Raw genomic sequence first — 16,285 nt, forward strand, 5'->3', positions numbered from 1 at the left:
CCATTAGAGGGAATCTAACCACCTCTCGCTTCTCTCCTCATCTCCTGCCCTCCTCTCCTCTCCTTCTCCCCTTTCCTCCCCCTGTCCTCCAGCGCCACACTCATCGAGACCACCTGAATTCACCCCGCGCACGCACAAACCATAATAATGACACAAAACAATGTGATAATCTTATAGGGGCGTGGGAGATGCGCACGCACGCACGCACGCACGCACGCACGCGCGGGTGCTAGGGGAGGGGAGGTAAGAATTTGTGGGGGCAGAGAGAATTTTTTATCATTTTATAATTTACTAAGTTATTATGTTTTAATATGCTTTTGCCGTACAGACATTAGTTTTTGTCATGCCAATAAAGCACTTACAATTCAGATTGAATTGGGAGGGAGGGGGGGAGTGAGTGAGCGAGAGAGAGAATCTCGTCTCCTCTCTGCTACCAATCTGAGATTATTGATTCTGGTTACATAGGGAGAAGAAGAAGCAGAATCGAGATGCAGAGCGACAGAGAAGTGGTCCATAGTGAAAGAATTCAATAGAAAAACACCATAATGCAAACAAAAGCCCCTATATTTCTGGGGTTAGCTGGTGATTTTTTTTTCTTTTCGGGAGGGGGATTGCGTTTCCCAGAAGAGGCTTCTGGGAAACGCAGAAACACAAAGAGAGCCCTGTGGAGTCTCGAGTGCCGAGCGCATTTGTTTGGAGTTAAAACTAAGGAGACACAGTCGTGGTCTGAGGTCTGAAATATGCGGCCGATTGCATGCGCCCTGCGGTTTTCCTAATGTGTCAACAACAGCAATGTCAGATAGCGGACCCTTTCAGAACCCCCTGTTGACATGTTTATATTTAGCATGTTAATTCCGATAGTGCTAAAAATGGCCGCCTTGCGGTTGGGTGACTGCTGCTGTTATGTGACCACCTCTTTGTCCGGGCGCTCTGAGTGCTCTTTGCCACCTCACGCTGCACAGTGTGTGGGTCTGGAGACAGACGGCCACATGGGGGGCCGTTGAGCCCAGCCCCGGGCGCTGGTCACTGACTCAATGATGAGGTCACTGCTCGGGCCAAGCAGAGAGATGGACCGACCGGGGCGCCAGAGAGCATGGACCCACTTCCCTCCGCTTCTCCTGACTTCCTTCCTTGATTTTCTTCTCGTCTCCACCTTTATCTTATTTATTTTCTCCTTCACTTTTATTTAAGTCTCTCATCATTTCTATTCTCCTCCTCCTCCTCCTCCTCCTCCTCCTCCTCCTCCTCCTCCTCCTCCTCCTCACTGTTCCTTTCTCTCCTCCTCTCCCCTCTTCTTACCACTCCTCCCTTCTCTCTCGTTCTCTCCTCTATACTCCCCTCCCCCTGTCTCAGCCACTAGTTGAAGAACCGCCACTGCTAACAGTTCCACTGTTAGTAGTGGCATTGAGCTCCATGGCTCTTTCATTGGAGCTGTGGCTAGCCTTGACGATTGAGCGCGGAAAGTTTACTCGAGTGCCGTCGTCACTCGCCTCTGTGAGTCAGAACGCCACGGTCAAGGAGGGACGTCAGCGCTGACTTTTGTCAGCGACATGACTCAGAATTGATGGCTCTTTATTTATAAACAGTCCCAGCAAGGCCAATGGGAAATCATGTGTGACGGATTGATTTGTGTTTAGCACCTCTCCAGCACTTGTGACCCTCTGATAGACTCTCTCTCTCCCTCTTCTGTGCCACATTTGGGAGTCTTCAAGCATCTGAAAGGTCTCCAAATGGTTTTGGGTGTTGATGCACAAATCCTGTGCCCCTCACAGCCAGCATTGGCTGCAAGGTGTCGTTCTCGGGAAAACATCATCAGCGTTTAACACATGCGCCGGTGTTTTGCTAAATGTTATGATGTTTTAATTTCCGTGGGCTGAGTGCCCGTGCCCTTTCAGTCTGAACCATAAAGGGTTTTGTCTATTTCGCCGAGCGGAATAAAAGGTGGTGTTGCGACGGGCTCTGCAGTTCACAGCTGGTTGTCGCCGGGTCAACCAGATGAGAGTACTTTCAGTCTCTACCTGACTCTACCTTGCTCTCCCACTCTCCATCAGGCTGCCTCTCTCTCTTTCTCTCAGTGTGAAAGAGAGAGAGGGCTCTCCTTTTAGCTCTGCTCTCGTATCCCTACTCTCCCGACTATCCAACAGGTGTGTATTTTCTTTCAGCTTTCACCACCAGCATTGCCGGTCTAGCTAGCCACGACAGGCCTTGATTGCATTCTTTAGCCACACACACACACACACACACACACACACACACACACACACACACACACACACACACACACACACACACACACACACACACACACACACACACACACACACACACACACACACCCCCCCCCCCCCCCCCAAACCGGCACGCATTTACCCCTTTGAAGTCGCAATCTTGGAAGAAACACAGAGCCATCGCTGGGATTAGCTCAAATGTCTTCAGTAGAGATGCACCGATTGCAAAATTCTTGGCCGATACCGATTTCCGGTTTTTAAGGAGGTCTGACCTGCCAAAACCGGTTTTTCCGATACCGATTTTCTAAGAAATAATTATAATCATATAATATGTTGATAGGTTTTCAATGTAGTGAGTCCCCGGGACCCACAGGTGGCGAGTTGGGTGGGTCCCTGAGAAATTCAATGGGTCCCGACTCCCCAGTTTAAAAAATGTGTTTCTTTTTTATTATTATTCTATTTCTTAAATGAAATTAATAGTGTTAAACTCAATACATGAAATTGTCATCTGAAAAGCGCAGCCATTTGTATGTGGTGAGCCACTGCTTCAGAAAAGTTCGCTTTTTTTGGGAGGAACATGTAGAAGGTTGAGGCAATTCTTCTGCAGTGGGCTCATCAGGCTCAGTAGAGGGGGAGGCAGAAGTAGGTACAGGCAATGTTGAGGTACTCTCTCTAGGCTGATCAGAGTCAGGGAGGAGTGCAGAGGTAGTGGGGACAGAAAATGCAGCTGCAATAGTTTGCTGACCTGCAATAGGTTTCATCTTTTTCTTTGGTGGTATTTTTGCGTTCTCTCTTCTCTGCCTGTTTCTCGAGAAAAACGGGATCTCGTTGGAAGCGCGATGTATGCGCAGGCGCCGTTTGGGCATAACAATATGTAGGCTGCCGTTCAATGTAGTTTTCATCACCACCACCGGATTATGTTTCATTTATTTCATTACAGCACGTCCCCTAAACGTTACAACATAATCGACACGAATGAGCACAGCATCGAGCAGTGGAAACGTGGGTTTATTTACTATGAAGTTTGTATTTTTAATTGTTGAAATGAAATCAGCGGTGACGAGCTAGTTGTTTTGGTAGCGGCTAAATTAGCATGTCGCGATACTTTGAACAGGGGATCACGTCTGCGCCGAGTAGATGCGCAGAGGGTTGAAACAGTGCTTGTCTGGTCTGCTCACAAGAAGGTTTCTTTGGCCAGTTACTGTGATTAAACACGAGTTGTTTAATGTTCACAATGTATCGTTTTTCATGGGGAAAATTAGATGCGTCCCCGGGACGCATGGATAGTGAGTTTAGTGCGTCCTTTCAGATTTGAATGCGTCAGGGACGCAGGACGCGTACCTAGCAACATGATCCCCCACGGCTTATTTTTGACTTGCAAGCATTACAAACAGCGTGTTTTGGGTCGTCCTGGCACACAGTGAAATAAGTCCAAATCAGCGACATGTTTTTCTTCCCGCGCTCTGGGCGCCTTGAGCTGCTACGCACCGCGCATGCGGGTGAGTTTGATCGGCCGAAAACCGGAAATTACGACAGTGACCGGCAGGTCACCGATTGTGGCCGATTGGATACAAAACCGGCTTTTTTAATCGGCGGCCGGTTGATCGGTGCATCTCTAGTCTTCAGTAATGTCAACAGCCTCGGCCTGGCCCCTGAATCTGAGCACTAGACTGCGATGGCCAGACCTGACAGACACTTCTGCCCCATAGTAAATCAGCATTATAGGCATGAACAGGGCCGCCTTGAAAACAAATGAAACAAAGTTTTTTTATGTGTATGTATGTACGCACATACGTTTCTATTAAGGCAATATACATAGACCATGCAAGACTAATACGTTGTATAAAACAGCTTGAAACATAGACATGGAATCTCCCTGTTTGAAGCGGATGGTAATGATCAAAGGGGGTTGACATCGTCCTCCTCCCACCACCCCCTCCCCCCTTTGGCCTGGGCGGTGTGTACGCTCCAGATAATAATAGGTAATGACACGAAGGGTCATGAGGTAACGTTCGACTGTCTCACTGGCATTTGCTGAAATGTTATAGAGATCATTAGGGTGCACACGCACACAGATGAACACGCGCCAATACAGACACACGCACACAAACAAACAAACGCACTACCACACACTTATAGACACACGCAGATGAACATGCGCAAATACAGATACACACACACACACACACACACACACACACACACACACACACACACACACACACACACACACACACACACACACACACACACACACACACACACACACTTGTAGACATGCACACAAACGCACACATACACACACACACGGGCACGCACACACACTTATAGACACGCACACACATACCGGCACAAACACACGCATAAAAACACACATTGACAAACACACACACTTACACAAAGTTTGACACAGACACATAGACGTACAAACGCAAACCGTAGATTCACACACACAATACAATGAAAGGGAACGACTCAACTGAAAAAAAGAGTGTTTTCAGACACACACAAACGCACGCTCTCGGGAGCGAAGAAAAAAAGGATGTGGTCTGTGTAACCATATCAAGATGTTATGGTCAGAAGTTTTCTTAGTAGGGCTTATGGGCTTGAACCGTCATTCAGATAGGTATATCTCAAACACTTTTTCGGGCTAACAAACAGCAGAGAAGTGTGTTTTTGGCTTCATTTATGCGTGTGTGCCTGCAACCCGCCAGCCTTCACCTCTCTTTGTGGCCTTTTTCCATGGGTGATAGCAGGGTGACATGGGGTTTGGGGGAAAGGGTAGGGGGGGGGGGGTCCACTGGGTGCAGTAGGGGGTGGGGTGTGCAGGGCAGGCAGGCAGCTGGGAAAAGCGAATCCCAGCCAAAAACGGAAATTTTGGTGGAATTTTTTGGTGGAGATGTGGGCTACAGATTCAGGACTGGACTTGTGTGTGTGTGTGTGTGTGTGTGTGTGTGTGTGTGTGTGTGTGCGTGTGCGCCTGCCCGGCCCCCTGGCAGACTCCCTGCCTGGTGGTGGTGGAGGAGGTAGGGGCCCCAACGGGAGGCCCCCGCCCCCCCAAACACACACAGTTGCCTTACAGCCAGCCAGCACACATGCTACGCCCTCATTTCTTATTCATGTGTATAGTGAACGATCCGTCTGAATAAAACACAGCTACACTGGCTCAGTGTTGACATTTAGAGCGGGGGAAATAACACATGATGGTATCTGTAAAGGGTGAATACCACAGAGGGAGAGCGAGACAGATAGGTCGAGAGATAGAGAGGGGAAAAGCGAGGGAGATAGAGAGACACAGAGGGAAAGAGGTTTGAGAGAAATGGGCAAAAAGAGATGGAGAGATCAAAAGGGAGAGAGGGAGCTGGAGAGAGAAACTCGGGTATAGAGGGGTAGAGAGGGGGAGATGGAGGGAGAAAAGAAGGGAGAGAAATGGGCAAAGGGAGGGAGGGCGGGAGGGAGAGGAAAGGGAAACACTTGACCTGTTTGTTTGGGGAAAATGATTGTATTCCTCTGCTAATTTCCTCCGGATAAGCATCTGACGGCTCATAGTAAAGTGTTTTATCTCAGCCAGAGGGATGGGCTCCCCCCCCCCCCCCCCAACCCCTGTTTTTGTGCAGCCATCGATCCCCGCACCAGCACATACGCACGCTCGATGGCTTTTAAAAGCATATTTTATTTTATTTACATAGCGATAATCAATGACACTTTTAGGAGCTTGGCACCCGAACCAAACCTCTCTCCCCCCGACCCCTCCCTGGTTCCCGCTCTTTTCTCCACACCCCAGATTAACTGCTGTTTGCACTGCGCTGCTGGAGCCATTGATTTTTACTGCTTTCTCTCGCTCTCTAGTTCTCTCTCTCTGTCTGTCTCTCTCTCTCTCTCTCTCTCTCTCTCTCTCTCTCTCTCTCTCTCTCTCTCTCTCTCTCTCTCTCTCTCTATTTCTGTCTCTCGCTTTCTTTCTCTCTATTTCTGTCTCTCTCTCCACCTCTCTGTCCAAACTGCAGCGTCTTACAGTGTACTCGTTTCATTTTCTCCTTAAGGTGTGTGTTTTTCAAATGCACTTGATGTGTTTGCATGTGTGCGTGTGCGTCGTAGCGTTAACACGCGGGAAAGGCTTGGAAGAATGTGAGAAATGTGTCACATGATAACCGCTGGCTCTCAAATGACTTGTTTTGTTATTGCCGAAATGTTGGGCAAACGACAGTATCCCATCCACTCTTAAGTGGGGAGAGATTGCTCAACAAGTATCTCTATCATGTGGTGGTTCAGGGTGAAAAGTAAAACCCTAACCACTCTCCCCGTGAGTCGCCCTCCGCTGAAAACCAGAGCGGGAGACGGTCTCGTTGACTTTCTTTTTAACCCTGTTTTCAGAGGAGTAAGCGTGCCGTACCGTTCCAGGATGAGACGGCTAAGCGGGGGGCTTTAATGTGGGAACGTCAGCCCTTGAAAACAGAGGTTCCCCCCCCCCCCCCCCCCCGCTTTAGAAACCTTAAGTAAACGCCATGGACTTAAAGGGGCTCTTTTTTATAACCAACCGTTGAGCTCAGAGCCTCAGTCACACGACTCGCTATTTGAATCTCACTAAAGACTCGACGGCGGAGGAAATTAGTGTTGTCTTAGTCACCGAACAAGCATATCATCAGACATGATTGCCCGGGTTTAAATGTTAGGGGGGTAAACCTAAATACCGGGATCGCTCTGAGCCACCACTCTGCAGAAATGTGCATTCATAACGGGGTTAGATATTTTGAAGTCTTTGGAGGCATCTAGGTCTATGCACACACACATTCTCAACACTCACACACAGAGTAGTACTTAAGACGTCATGGGTACCGACGGCAACCTCATTCAACACGATTAGGCTCTTTGAGGATATTGGAGATGAAAGAATTTTTCGCTGCTCCTGACAGGAAGGCAAGTCTAGCGAAGTTATGAATCTGAATGTGGAGCTCTTAGCTCCTTCCAACCGCAATATATCCCATGCACATTAATCTCTCTCTCTCTCTCTCTCTCTCTCTCTCTCTCTCTCTCTCTCTCTCTCTCTCTCTCTCTCTCTCTCTCTCTCTCTCTCTCTCTCTCTCTCTCTCTCTCTCTCTCTCTCTCTCTCTCTCTCTCTCTCTCTCTCTCTCTCTCTCTCTCTCTCTCTCTCTCTCTCTCTCTCAGCAATTTCCTTCCCAGTTGCGTGTCTTCTTCTGAGCGATATTATGAGTCCAACTGGATCCAACAGACGCTCTCGCCGACTGCACTTATTTGTGACTAAATGTTTGCGTTTTTCAATGACTGTGCTCAATATGCGAGATGCACTCCAAATATGTCTCCAGTATGCAGAAGAGGAAGCAGCATTATGCGCTTCTCCATGCGTCGCTCCATCTGTGGCTGAGGCTGTTCACCGTCTCTGAAGAAACATTTATTAATATTGTCCTGATATTGCTTTTCAGATCCACTTCAGATATAAAAAAAACAGATCCACTTCAGATATAAAGAACTACGCAAAGAAAAACACACAAACTTTAGATTCGCAGACAGACTAGACTTTGAGGCCTTGGTTATCAGATAGTGAAAATAATATCAATAAGGAACTCATATTTTCTAAATTTTCCTTTTGCCTTTACATTTTAGAACCGCAGACTGTGTGCTGGAAAAATAAATATGTCCTAAAATCATGACATGCAATCGTAGCCACTCCAGGCCTTGATTGCATTCTTTAGACACACACACACACACACACACACACACACACACACACACACACACACACACACACACACACACACACACACACACACACACACACTCGGTGCATTAAGGGGATCCACTGGTGCGTGTTATAGTAGGGTAATGGTGAGCTAATAGGCTTACCTGTCAGCGTTCTACACGACATCACTCCTGTAAATCAGACCACTCTGACACACCTGCTCTGTAGCCTGCGTATATTTATGGCCTTTCCTCCCCCCCCCCCTCCCCCCTGCTTCTCCCTCTTGGCCGCCTTCCAAAGTCAACCCCTCTTCCCCAAGCAGGGGCCTCCCCTCCCTCCCTGATTCCTCCCCCTCCTCCTTGTGGATTCAATGAAAGGGGGCAGGTGTTAGCATGGATCTGGAGGGGAGCGGAGGGTGGGTGTGCTGGGGTGGGCGGGGCGGGGCGGGGGGGGGGGGGGTAGAGGGCCAGCCGTCTTGCTTGTGTGCCCGTCTGAAGGCTTGTAAACCCCTTCATTGCCTATTTACATTGGACAGAGAGGGAGGGAGGGGCCGGGGGAAGAGGGAGGGAGGGAGGGTGAGAGAGGAGAGGGAATGAGAGGCTGAGGGAGGGAGAGAGAGGGAAAGTGAGGAAGAGGGAGGGAGGGTGAGAGAGGAGAGGGAATGAGAGGCTGAGGGAGGGAGAGAGGGGGAAAGTGAGGAAGAGGGAGGGAGGGTGAGAGAGGAGAGGGAATGAGAGGCTGAGGGAGGGAGAGAGGGGGAAAGTGAGGAAGAGGGAGGGAGGGAGGGTGAGAGAGGAGAGGGAATGAGAGGCTGAGGGAGGGAGAGAGAGGGAAAGTGAGGAAGAGGGAGGGAGGGTGAGAGGAGAGTGAATGGGAGGGAGAGGGGGAAAGTGAGGGAGAGGGAGGGAGGGAGGGAAAGAGGGAATTGGACAGAGAAGGAAAAGGAGGGAGGGAGGGAGGGAGAGAGAGAGGCTGGGGGTTTTGAGGTGGTTATGTTGGCGCGCTAAAGCAGAGTGGGTCTCTATACTCTTGGTTCTATAGCAGAGTGGGTCTCTATACTGGGGCTGGGTTCTATAGCAGGGTGGGTCTCTATACTGGGGCTGGGTTCTATAGCAGGGTGGGTCTCTATACTGGGGCTGGGTTCTATAGCAGGGTGGGTCTCTATACTCTTGGTTCTATAGCAGAGTGGGTCTATACTGGGGCTGGGTTCTATAGCAGAGTGGGTCTATACTGGGGCTGGGTTCTATAGCAGAGTGGGTCTATACTGGGGCTGGGTTCTTTAGCAGAGTGGGTCTATACTGGGGCTGGGTTCTTTAGCAGAGTGGGTCTATACTGGGGCTGGGTTCTTTAGCAGAGTGGGTCTATACTGGGGCTGGGTTCTATAGCAGAGTGGGTCTATACTGGGGCTGGGTTCTATAGCAGAGTGGGTCTATACTGGGGCTGGGTTCTATAGCAGAGTGGGTCTATACTGGGGCTGGGTTCTATAGCAGAGTGGGTCTATACTGGGGCTGGGTTCTATAGCAGAGTGGGTCTATAGGGCTGGGTTCTATAGCAGAGTGGGTCTATACTGGGGCTGGGTTCTATAGCAGAGTGGGTCTATACTGGGGCTGGGTTCTATAACAGAGTGGGTCTCTATACTGGGGCTGGGTTCTTGGCTCTGTGCTGGTCGTTGGGCCCCAGTGAACCAGTGAGAGGTGGGGTGAGGGGGAAGAGTAAAAGGTGTGTGTGTGTGTGTGTGTGTGTGTGTGTGTGTGTGTGTGTGTGTGTGTGTGTGTGTGTGTGTGTGTGTGTGTGTGTGTGTGTGTGTGTGTGTGTGTGTGTGTGTGTGTGAGAGATGGAGTCCTGAACAGGACTGGTCAAGCGGCAGCAGGCCGATAACCTCTGGGAAGGACGTTGATCCTTCCTGTGTGTGTGTGTGTGTGTGTGTGTGTGTGTGTGTGTGTGTGTGTGTGTGTGTGTGTGTGTGTGTGTGTGTGTGTGTGTGTGTGTGTGTGTGTGTGTACACATTGCAGTGTAACAGAGTGCAACCCGATTGGCCGGTCTGTTGGTTCTCAGGAAAGGTTAGCTGCTAGAGTAAATGGCCAGCCTAGCATTTTCTTTTTTTCCTCTCTTCCTTTTCACTCTTTTCTTTTTTACATTTTTCCGCTGGCGTTTTCCCAGGGGTTGGGTATTATTTCACAATGATATATTAATCGTCTGTCCTGAAAAATACCCTTATCCCCTGTAGTACAACTGCAGAACCGTAACTGATTTATTTTGTGTGGTTTTTTTTTTTTGTGTGTTTATGGCCAACAAAGCGGGCCGGACCCGTCGAGTAGGAGCGAAACGTAGCGTGTAGGACCGGGGGTCGGAGTCGAAAAACCCCGGGTCGCGCCCAGTTATCTCGTCGTCTGGGTGATTAATGCGCCCGCGGGGGGGGGGGGGGGGCGGAGTCAGTCGCCGCAGCTGATTTATATTCACCGTTTTGTTTTTCTGTTTGTTCTCCTTTCAGACGGCTTCCTGCGAGAGGGCGAGGGAGAGACCCACCCACCGTGAATACATGGAGGGGCGGGGGAGGGGGTGGTGACCACAGCAGCAGTGCGGCGGGGGTCCACGTTCACGCAGGTATGAAGACCCTTGCGCTCATGTCATGTCTCTGTTTTTTCATTTTGATGGCTCTGGACGGGGGGGCTTGAGCAGGGAAGGGGGGGTAATTTGGTTGATGATGAAAATGACCCATGATGCCTCATGATGCCTCATGACCTCTGTGTATTTCCTCTCGTCTTTATTTCGTCAATTGAATCCCCGGTCCAATCAAAAGAAGGGTAACATGTCCATCCCTAACCCACCCCCCCAGCGGATTCTCTTGATCTCTTTCCTACCAATTATACTCTGTTGTATCGTCGTTGTTACGATCAATTAGAACATATTGAAACCTTTGCGGGTGTCAATTGATGAATGAATGAATTAATCCACATCTCTTGATTCACCATGCATTATTCAAGAATGGGGAATTATTAAAAAGGGGGATGATAATCAGCGGTCAGCGTCACGGCTGGAGATGACAGGTGGGTGGTATTGAATGTAAAGATCACATGACCACGTCCATCCCCGATCTAAAAGTAGAACCCGCCCCTCCCACAACCCCACCCCCTGCTCTGTGTAGCCAACAGCTGATTGGCTCCCCACACATCACGAGTCTATCTTCAACCTTTGACCTCTCCTACATCCACCTCGCCTCTTCCCCCCCCCCCCCCCACCTCTCTTCTACCCTCCCCTGCACCCATCGCTGCCGTCATCCCTACCAGGGATTAAGAACAGGGGGTTGGCGGGGGGGGGGAGGAATCAGGATGAGTCTAGATAAATAAATAAACGAATAAAAGTGCAGGATAATCTTTGTGTGTGTGTGTGTGTGTGTGTGTGAGAGCAGTGCAGACACTTGCGAAACATCTGACACACACACACACACACACACACACACACACACACACACACACACACACACACACACACACACACACACACACACACACACACACACACACACACACACACAGTGTGAGAGAAAGGAGGGATCAGCCAGAGCGATTAGCACACGGACGTCAGGCCGTGGCAGACGACAGAGCTGCAGAATGTGACAGCACATGAGTGCAGACACATGAACATATTGCCCCCTCCTCGCTTGTTTATCCTACTGCTGGCATCCCATAAACCCGGCTCTATATCGGTGGACTGAGGTCTGTCACTCATTCGCTTTCTCTTCTCTGTGTGTCTCGTTCTCCTGCTGTCTTTCTGTGTCTCTCTCTGCCTCTAGTTCTCTCTCTGTCTCTTTTAAGACTTCAAATGTATTTCAATTCTATTCATTTATTTGCTTTGTTGGCCACGCCAAAGCATAAGAAACATAACAATGGAATACACACAAACAAAAGTCATCTTGAATAAAATGATGCATCGTCAAACATGCTCTCTCTCTCTCTCGCTCTCTCGATCGCTCTGTCTCTCTGTATCTCTGTATCTCTCCCCAAAACATGGTCAGAACATGCAGTAGCAGTTAAACAGACCTGTTAGCAGTCAGAACGTATCACTTGGTGGCCTGGCTAGTTTTGAGTGGTGGGTCAGCAATCCCAAAGCCATTGTTTTATAACAGGGGTTGAGTTCTCCTATGAAGCTTTTCATACATTTGCAAACGTGCAGGAGGCATATGGTTCCCTGCCCTCCCAGATTCATTTTCAAACATCCATGTCTGCCGAGGTGGACCCGAATGATCTCCGAGCCGAAGTCCCAGAGAGGGGGAAGGTGCTGGAGAGAGGGTGGGAGGGAGTCTCAGAGAGGTGGTCGTTGAATTGGCACGAGGATGCTGAATCGGCAGGTCTGAGCCGGTGCCACACGGCATTCACCCGACAAAGGGGAGAGTCCCAGTTCTCACGGATTATTTTACACCACAGGAATTATCTTCCCCTTCCAGCACCGCTCTCTTACCGTTCCCATTCGTCTCCTGCTTCCTTTTATTCCTCACTTCTGTATTAACATTAACCCCCCTTCTCTCTCTCTCTCTCTCTCTCTCTCTCTCTCTCTCTCTCTCTCTCTCTCTCTCTCTCTCTCTCTCTCTCTCTCTCTCTCTCTCTCTCTCTCTCTCTCTCTCTCTCTCTCTCTCTCTCTCTCTCTCTCCCCCCCCCCCCCCCCCCCAATGCCTGTTAAGTTTACTTGAATTCATTGTTTATGTGGTGTGGAGCAAAAGGAAAACGGTTCATTACAATTGCCAGCCTCCATCTCGTTTCATCTGTGTGTACAACACTGCCATATGTGTATACACCACGTGTGTGTGTGTGCATGCGCACGTCTGTCGGTGTAGGTTGGTGAGGACACACAGGGACATAGAGAGAGAGTGTGAGTCTCTGCGTTCAATGGGTTCCTCAAACCCACAAGAGGCGGCGAGAAGGCATTGCGAGAACATTAAAATGTTTTATTTTATTTTCCCTGGCTGTGTGTGTGTTGTGGTCTCTTTCATGCGGACCTCTCTCTTCTCCTTTCTCCTCTCCTCTCTTTCACTCTCTCTCTACACTCACCCTCTCTCTCGCTCACTCGCTCGCTCTCGTGTACACAGACCAGCGTTTTTCTTTTTCTTTCAAGCGCGCCGCATAAAGCATCTCTCACAGGAGACAGCAGGGGAATCAAGCGACGTGAGTGGGAGGATGAGAGGCAACACAGTCCTCTTCCTCCTCCTCCTCCTCTAACTCAGGTACTGTTTTGGTGCAGGTTACGTCATGGTTTACATCCTTCTCTGTACCCGACATGGCCTGTAGGCCACCTGTACATCTGGGAGAATCCTTAAACAGAACAACACACCTCCGACAACCACTCGGCATCGGATAGCGCACTCCGCTGCAAGAGCCCATTTTCGTTATCAGGGAAACCTTGTTGGGGCTCTGGCTTCTGCAGCTGTAGTGTCATCTCCGACAAACTGATGTGTTGAAGCAGGAGTTCTCAATTGAATGTCGTTTTCATTTGAGGACGTCATTGTTAATGCACAGTGACAGAAAATGCCGTTTGAGATTGAAGTTATTTTCTGAAGTGCAGTGAGGTGAAGTACAATAAAGGACTCTGCATTTCATTTTTAGTGAGAGTAAAGAGTGTAGTGTGTGTGTGTGTGTATATATTAAATTTGTATATTATGTATCTCTCATTGCATGCAAACACCTTACATACAGATCCTCCTCAGGAAGAGTCGTTTATTCATTCAAGCCGCGACACAAATGATATCTCCCTGCACCTAATAGACACTGGAGTCGTGTTCACGGAGTGAGTCGCCCCTGAGGCCTGGGAGATTCTCACGCAAAGGCCCGAGCAATGGCGTCACTCCCAACGCCACGTCGCCAACACGCGGCCCTTCAACGGAAACCCGCTGCGTCTCCTCGCGGCCCCCCGTAGAAACCCGCGCGCCCCGGCGATGTTGCGTGACTCGCGTCATTGATTTAATCTCGGGAATGATGTCAGGCCCGTGGGATCCATCTTTTATTTTCCTTGGCTCGCGCCGTGACATCATCCATCACCGGCCGCGGCCCGACGTTGTCAATTACGGCGAGGAAAACAAGCGCGTTAGGGGCCTGAGTGGGGCCGCGGCGGCGGTTGTGACACGGCTGTGTTATACGATTACACAACCTGTTGGTCGCCTGCTGCCCGTCAGACTGTCAGACCCGGCTGATGAATGGTTGTAATCGGGCGGGTCGTCACAACATCGCGTGTGCGCGTGTGTACGCAGTCGCGCACACACATGGAGGCCGGTACGCCTATTAGTGCAAGCTAAACGAGCACACACACGGGCACACAACGTGCAGATGCACATACGTGCGTCTCACGTGTGCGTATAAACGAATGCTCATTGTACGCACGCATACGTACATGTGTACCGCCGGCAGCACATATAAACGCACATACACACACATACACACACACACACTGTCTTCATTAGTACTCAAACCTTGTCTCCATTGCCAACAAGGAAGAAGTAAAAGAAAACCAATAATTAATTTTTGAACGATATCTTGTCTGTCGTGGAAGGTTTCCTATTAGCCATCAGCTCCTCCTGATTAAAGGGAAGGACGACAAGAAGAAAAAATCTGAAAAACAAAACAAGAGGAGGTCTGGACTAAAAGGGGAGAAGTAAAGAGTTTATAAGAATGAGGTTTCCATTACGCCCGACATGTGTTTTTTGTTTAGATGCTCGCCCATCTGTGGCCAATTTGCTTCAACGGGGAGATGAAGAATGCAGGCAACTCTCGCTAAAGTAGAAGAACAATAAGAGGCAGATGCTGGCTGAGAGTGGAGAGAGAGAGGGGGAGAGAGGGAGAGAGGGAGAGAGAGAGAGAGAGATTCTTGCTCTTCTTGGGTAGATAGTATGTGAAGTGTACGAAGCCGGGGCTGATTACCCCTCTATCTCTCTCTCACCCAGTCAGAAGTCACGCCATCCCAGGCCCTCACCAACCACTCAACGCTCGCCCTTAACAAACACATCTGATTCTCCTAGAGAGGGCGTTTACTAAGGAGGGCTTACAATTCGATCCCTCCCAAAGTTGTTTTCAAGTGAGTTGTCCTCCAGAGAGTCTCTCTCTCTGTCTCTCTCTCTCTCTCTCTCTCTGTCTCTCTGTCTCTGTGTGTGTGTGTGTGTGTGTGTGTGTGTGGGTGTGTGTGTGTGTGTGTGCAGTGGCAGAACCTGTGATCCTTCTTTGTGGAACTGTTTTCCTCTGTTGGTTAACCTGTAGGGTACCATGTGTACGGTGCTGTTTTGCAGCTCCTTATTTTGCCCTGAAATACCAATCGGATAAATGACCCTGTATGGGTGGAACCAAGTGATATTGCAGACTTTTGATTGGTCACACACAATCTTTTAAACATTCTGTGACCAGCCTAGATGTAACTGTTTGCCTTTGAATATCTCGACTTAATACGATCCAAGAAGAGTCTTTGATAAGTTTGTGATCTTGCATGCCTTCACAGCATCACCACACCCTCGGTTTTGTCTGGTATAGACAGTAGCTGGGCTTCCTTGCAAAGAGGTCTTGTGGCTGGGGGTGCTAGTGGTGGGGGTTATATACATTGATTTCCTCCAATGTTTCCTCAGAACTGGGAGGTATGGAAAGTGAAACTGAGAAAAGGTAGAGAAAACTAAAACAAAAGAAACTGAAGAATCAACGCTACAAAAATCATAACAGAAGCTGCTCAAATATTTCCCTGAAACAAGCCGACTCGATTATTAACTTACGGGGAGGACTTTGTCGAGAACGTTATTCCTGACTTTATTAGTACAGGATTTCCCGCCACTGGTTGTACGAAACGTTAAAAGATGAATTAATAATGTAAGCAATATCGCTTTGATATATATTTGTAAGAATGTTCTATCGTTTCACAAAATAAGTAACAAAAAGTCAGAGAGCAGCTTTATTAATGCTTTATAAAGCAATCTGGAAGACACACAGATGTTGAGGTGTTTCAAATTACTCCTCCATCAGATGTGCCAGCGTTTCAGTGGCAGAGCAAACTGCTCGGCAGCACCTGCTGTGTGTGTGTGTGTGTGTGTGTGTGTGTGTGTGTGTGTGTGTGTGTGTGTGTGTGTGTGTGTGTGTGTGTGTGTGTGTGTGTGTGTGTGTGTGTGTGTGTGTGTGTGTACACTTGCCTATGCCTCTTTTGGATTGAACTGTGGTATGTCTCTGCGTCTCCTCATCTATATGTCACTGTGCGTGCGTGCACTGCGTGTGTGTGGGGGTCTGACAGCTTGAGTTTCTCTCAGCTAGAAATGCAACACCTGCAGATGTGTGTAGTAAACTACAGCCTGCAGCTCCGTTCCCATTCTCTGCCGTTCAGGGGGGACCAATGAAACACAAGCAAT

General features: G+C 49.1%; 1 protein-coding gene across 3 annotated transcripts in view; it reads left to right on the forward strand.

The window, feature by feature from the left end:
* Positions 1-16,285, forward strand: part of zmiz1a (zinc finger, MIZ-type containing 1a) — a 110,726-nt gene that overhangs the window by 16,613 nt on the left and 77,828 nt on the right. For all 3 annotated transcript variants that reach the window (XM_030378315.1, XM_030378313.1, XM_030378314.1), the window contains exon 2: positions 10,415-10,527. The gene's annotated coding sequence lies outside the window, so the exon portion shown is untranslated. The remainder of the gene's footprint in view (positions 1-10,414; positions 10,528-16,285) is intronic.

Source organism: Gadus morhua, chromosome 15 (assembly GCF_902167405.1).
Source record: "Gadus morhua chromosome 15, gadMor3.0, whole genome shotgun sequence".
Taxonomy (NCBI): Eukaryota; Metazoa; Chordata; class Actinopteri; order Gadiformes; family Gadidae; genus Gadus; species Gadus morhua.